The sequence below is a fragment of the Vombatus ursinus genome, unplaced genomic scaffold (assembly GCF_900497805.2).
Source record: "Vombatus ursinus unplaced genomic scaffold, bare-nosed wombat genome assembly UNPS02009173.1, whole genome shotgun sequence".
In the NCBI taxonomy this organism is placed as follows: Eukaryota; Metazoa; Chordata; class Mammalia; order Diprotodontia; family Vombatidae; genus Vombatus; species Vombatus ursinus.
This window is the reverse complement of record NW_020948951.1, coordinates 5,293,916-5,300,174: the sequence shown is the minus strand read 5'-3', so window position 1 is coordinate 5,300,174 and position 6,259 is coordinate 5,293,916. Positions and strand designations below refer to the sequence as shown.

The window sequence follows — 6,259 nt, the reverse complement described above, 5'->3', positions numbered from 1 at the left end:
ACAAAACTCAGGATCAAAACCTGGACAAACATCCTCAGGCATGGGGGGTGAGGGGGAAGGGTGGGTCCCTGGGGGGAAATATTCTCCATCCATAAATGGGGAATCTGAGGCCCGGAGAAAGGAAGAGATTCCCCATGGTTGCATGGTCAGTGACAGGACCAGGCCTCAAACCCTCTTAAGCCAGAATTCATTTCACACCTTGAAGGGAAACTGAATTACTGTGGCTATAACTAGAGAATATATTTACTTATGTGGGTGCCAGCAGCATCCTCTATCTCCATGGTTCAACCTCATAATGGAACGAAAACAGCCCTTTCTAGACAGGAGAGGTCATTTTTTCCATGGAGGGGCTTATGAGGCAATACACCTTCTGCAGAGAACACTGGAGAGATGTTAGAAGCAACAGAGTACAGAAGAAGTCAAGGTCCAGAAGCAGGGAGAGAAAGCAGTAAGTTAGGCTTTGGTCAAGGTCAAGGTCAAGACATAGGCATAGAACCAGGAGCAGAAGTTCGGAAAGAAAGAAGAAAATGGAAAAACCAATAAGATTTAGCAATAAGTTTAAATTTGACTCCCAATCTACTCCCTTTTAGAGGGCAAAACCCAGCAATGGATGCATAAGAAGCATTAGTTCGAAGGTTAAAAAGAGCAAAGAAATTGCAAGAACAGAGAAAAAAAAGAAGTGATTAAAAACCAGAAACAGCAAGAAATAGCAGCAGCAGCTGCAGTTACTGGAGGGTCTGTCCTCAATGTTGCTGTCCTTCTAGCACCAGGAATACAAGTAACTCCTCAGATAGCCATGGCAGCTCAAATGGCGGCACTGCAGGCCAAAGCATTGGCAGAGACGGGAATAGCTGTACCTAACTATTCTAATCCAGCAGCTGTGAATCCAGTGAAATTTGCTGAATGGGAAAAGAAAAGGAAAATGCTTTGGCAAGGCGAAAAAGAAGGGGATAAGTCACAGTCTGCTGAAATTTGGGAAACAAGAACCAAAATGTCAAATTGAGAAAATCAATGGGTATTAAGAGTGAAGATGAAGCTGGTTGTAGTTTAGTTGATGAAGAAAATTATCACGCTTGGAAACAACAGAAATCTGAATGCTCAGTAGGAGAAGGCAAGATCACGCACACACAAAGAAGATCCACAGACAAAGAAGAATGGGATTGGGCCTCACATCTTCGATGCTGGGGGGCAGTGGGGGGTGGGGGGAAGGGGGCAGTGGATGCAGTTTGAAAAAACACAATTTTAACATTTGGGACTTTGTGAAATTCTTGTTCTCGTGTTTTGTTCACCAAACAGCCAGCACTCTAGCTCGCATGGGTGTTGCATTGACTTTATTGAAAAATACATTTTTTTTGTAAATATCAGATCAGCGATACTGGCATTAGTGTTGTAATCAGGTTAAACTCATTTTCATGAAACCTGATAGAACTACAAGACAATATTCCTAGTTAACAAGTTGCACTTTTCAAACAAATGTAAAGTTATGGGGGGAATAAAATCTCGCATGTGGATATTTTGTGTCCACTGTCTTGTGTACTTTTGTACTTAACCTTGTACAGTTGCTTTCATCTCTCAAAACATGAAAGAAATGTTGTGTAGATGGTCTTAAGAAGATCTGGCCATTGGGCACATAGTCCAGCACAGAAAGCTAGTGGTGACGATGATAACAAAAGATATTTTTTTCTCAAAAACAAAAACAGGATTACACAGCTAACAAAGGGGAAAGATGAGATTGGAACCCAGGTTTTTTCATTACAAGTCCAATATTTTTTTTGACGATGGTTTGTAGCCTTCTACAAATCTAAGAATCACTCTTAAGATTTCCTGTGTGCCTAGGTCTATGTCAGTCTATATGGTGAAGTAGACAGGAAAAGAAGTCTAGGTCCTCACTTTCCAAGAACTCACAGTCTGATCCAAATGACAAATTCAGGAGCACAGAGGTCCCAGAAATTATCCAGGGCCTAGATTTCAGACCTCATCGATTCTTTTTTTTTCCTCTCTCTCTCTCTTTTTTTTTTTTTTTAGCTAGACAGTGGGGTTAAGTAACTTGCCCAGGGTCACATGGCTAGTAAGTGTCAAGTGTTTGGTCTGAGGCCGGATTTGAACTCAGGTCCTCCTGATTCCAGGGCTGGTGCTCTATCCACTGCACCACCTAGCTGTCCCTGACTCCATCATTTCTTGTCAAGTTTACAGTGTTCTAGCTCTCTGGAAGGCTCTGCTGGTATGATCTTGGCTAAGACTTTCATAGACTGTTGTACTGGAATAACCTCAGTTCAAATCCTGTCTCTGACATTCTCTAGCTGCATGAGCATGGACAAGTCACTCATTTTAAAGCTCAGTTTTCTCATCTGTAAAATGGGAATATTAGCACTACCTACCTCATAGGGGTGCTGGTTAAGAAAAAGGCATTGCAAACATGGAAGCCCTTTAGATATATGAATTAGTATGAGTTATTATTCCCCACCTTTTACCCTTCCCAGAGTCTGTGTGTATTATAGGAAGTTAAAAATCCCCCTCCCCACCAGCTCACCTCAGGGCCCAGGAAGGGCAGACTGAGGGGCATGATGAAGCATTAATCCCCACAGGATTTGTGCCAGGGAAGATATTCTAGGATAAGCAACAGAGCCTCCTGGCTTACAGATCCATCATTTGAAACGCAAGCTGCCTCTCACCGACTCCCCCATTTTATTCTGCACCTGTACAATCATTCCATGGTAAACATGACTCTTAATTAAAACACTATTTCTCTTCAGGCAGGGCTGGTGTATCGGCTTCCACTCAATACCAATGCTTGAAATATAAATATTTCTACTCGAAGATGCACCCAGGGTACCACCTTCTCCAGCCCTGCTTTAAAGGCTATGAGGTAGCATGCGGCCAGGAGTCCAAAGTTCTCCTTGAAATAAAGAAAAGGTTTCTGGAAGGGTATTCTGTCCAGAACGTTGGAGCAGTCCCCCTGACATGTCCAAGCATTCCCAACTTTGGAACAGCGAGCCATGCCACCTGGAATGTCGATGTGTTCTGCCCAGAATGTGGGGGATCCCTCCAAGCACCACTATGTCCACTACTGGTCAGTTGAAGTCAGATGCCCTCAAACCCACCCCCATGGAGCAGCACCAAGGAAGCTACCAAATATTCAGGTTCCAGGTGAAGATCTGACTTGGTCTGGCTTGAGGAGCTGAGATTCCATCCCCTGTTTTACTGGACCTACCCTTCACTCCCCTCTGGATTGGGCTGTTAGGCTTGCAGGCTGGTGGTCATCAAAGGCACAAGTACATATGAAAGAGAAGGCCTCCCACCCAGCCCCAAGCCTTGGTCCTAGATTCCTGGGGCTGGCCCAGGACCCAGCCTACACCCTCCCCCTCCCCATGGGACATAGGTAAGATCGTAAATGAGGGAGGGGGGCTCTTGACTAGAGTGAGCAGGAGACATACAAAACCTCATGGCTGCTTCTGTGACTGTTGCAGATATTTGGTCAGACCCACTCAATCATCGTCTTTAGGGCAGTTCGCTGATCCCTGCAAGTAAGAAACGCAGATATATGTATATAAGACCCAGGCCCCATCCTGGAGGACCACACACACACACACACCCCCAGGAGCTCAGAGTCCCCAGCTGGGGGTTAAGTTCAGGGCTTAACAGGACAGACAGGAGCTGTGAGAAGCTGGGCAATTACAGAGACGTTGGCAGCCTGAGAGGGAGGGGGCCAGGGCCAAAGGTAGAGCCTGAGCTGAGTCTAGAAGGCTGGGAAGCTGGAGAAAGGAGGCCATTCTGGGCAGTGGGAGCAGAATGAAGAGCGAGGTAAAGGTCAGAAAGAACCAGGTGTGCAAGGACAGGCAGAGACAGTGGCGGGAGAGAGCTGGAGATGAGATTCGGGAATTAGGAGAGAATCCCATAACCTCCATCCCCACTCAGACTCAGTTCTCTGGTCCCACAGGACTGAACTCCTCCCAGCCCCAATTCAAAGCCATAAGATCATGACATCTAGAGCTGGAAGGGATGGAAGTCCTTTCATCTAGTCCAAGCCCCTCCTTTTTTAAAGGCAAAACCTGGACCCCAAAGAGTATAAATCTGAAGCTTCTTTTGGCCCTTCAGAGAGCAGAAGAATGAGAATAATAGTAACTCTTCACTGTGTTCTTTCCAAAGCATTTCCCCATTTACTCTCTCATTCAATTCAATATACCAATACACTCAACAGAGATAGGGCAAGGATTATTACTTCCATTTTACAGGTTGGGAAACTGAGGAAAGAAGTTATCTGCCCAAGGTCATGTAGAGAATATAGTCCGTGGAATAGATGGGTTTCTTCACTACCCACCACCCCACCAAGGACTGTGCCCCATCTCTTTTGAGGCTCTGGGATCTCCTACTAGGGATGGGGAGGGGAAAGGGTGGGTCCAGAAAACCACGGCTTGCAGGTCCCATCCAGCTGGCCTGGAGGGAGAAGGAGAGCTATTGATTTTACAGTCTAGGGGGAGGGTGGGCATCTGGCTAGCAAGAATCGGTGCCAGGCAGGTCCTGGGGACAGGCTCTCTAAGAGCTGTGGCATGAACAGCAATTGGTGACTTCACCAATGCAGGCCAGACCCCAAGCACCAATCTGGGCTTTCTCCTGCCATACCTTCCCAGTCACAGTTGTGATTCATAGGCAGCAGGGAACTTGTCCTCCGGGGCCCAGGATGCCTCTGGCCTCAGGGTATCTCCACTAGCTTGGGGCAGCCTAAGGGTTCCAAGAATAACAACTCAGATTTCTAAAGCACTATTAAGTTGACCAAATGCTTCCCTCCCAATGACCCTGTGAGATAAATAGAGTAGGTCTTATTATTGCCTTCTTACTGGTGAGGAAACTGAGGTCAAGAGTGGTGAAATGGTTACCTATTATGCGAGTAATAAGGAGCAAAGCCAGGATTTGAACCCAGCTCTTCTGACCCCAAATCCAGTGCTCTTTCTATGACACTCCAACTGCCTCTGTAGTTAACCTCTCCTCCCATTTTACAGATGAAGAAACTGAAACCCAGAGAAAGGCAGGGACTTAGAGCCAGAGAATATCAGAGCTGGAAGGAACCTTGGATATCATGCAGCCCAGCTCCCTCATTTTACAGATGAAGAATTTAAGGTCTGGAAGAGACCCCAGAGGCCAGCAGGTCCAACCCATACCTGCCCAGGTATCTCCTTCGCAACACTCCTGACACCAGAAACACACAGCAGCTTCTGCTGGAAAACCTTCACTACCTGCCCAGGCTGCCTATCTTTCCTTCGGATAGGTCTAAAGACACTTGGGCAGCTAGGGGCACCATAGTACACAGAGCGCTGGGCCTGAAATCAGGGAGACCAGAGTTCAAATCTGTCCTCAGGTACTTACTAGCTGTGTGACCCTGGGCAAGTCACTTAAACCTTTTTGCCTCAGTTTCCTCATCTGTAAAACGAACTGGAAAAGGAAATGGCAACTCACTCTAGTATCTTTGCCAAGAAAACTCCAAATGGGGTCACAGAAGAGTCAGACACAACTGAAACGACCCAACAACAACAAAGAAACCAGCAGACGATTGTCTTGACCCAGCAACCTCTGGGTTATAGGTCCTATAACCTGGGTTATAGGTCCAGCACATATCTGCTGCACTGCTCCAGGTGAAAGGACTCACCCAAGGTCACACAACTAGTGAAAGAGCAGATCCAGTACTTGAACCTAGGTATCCTGACTCCCAGCCCACTGGTATTTCTACTTTTCATGTTTCCTCCCATCCGCCAGCATCCCTATCCCCAACATCCCTGGACCTATGAGCCTTACAGAAGACATCCCTTGGGGCCTTACAAGGGACATCTGCTCTATCCCCTGGCACTTCAAATAGAAGGGCTGGGGGAGGGGAGGGAACTGCAACAGAAGTTAAGACAAGTAGATAGTTGAACCTAAAAAAGAATGGAGTAGTCAGGTAAAAGCTCTGGATCTGGGTTCAATTCTCACCAGCTCTGCTGCTTAGTAACTATATGATCTTGGGCAAATTACTCATCTTCTCCCAGACCTCAGTTTCCTCATCTGTAAAATAAGGGAGTTGGAGTAAATGATGTCTTAGAGTCCCTTCTGGTTCTAAATCCTATAATCCCTAAGACTCCTACTCAGGTCAAAGATACCTTGTGCCTCGGGCAAGGTGGGCACATGACCAAGACAAGGCTCAGGTCTCACCCCTCCACTTTGGCATAGGACCCTATGGGAATTACCCACTAAGTCATTGGAATGGTCTCCTGGAGAAGGCATGACACCT

At 46.5% G+C, this 6,259-nt stretch overlaps 1 pseudogene; it reads left to right on the top strand.

The window, feature by feature from the left end:
• The first annotated feature begins 353 nt into the window (after nucleotides 1-353).
• LOC114035222 lies at nucleotides 354-3,383 on the top strand (annotated as a pseudogene).
• Nucleotides 3,384-6,259: the final 2,876 nt, after the last annotated feature.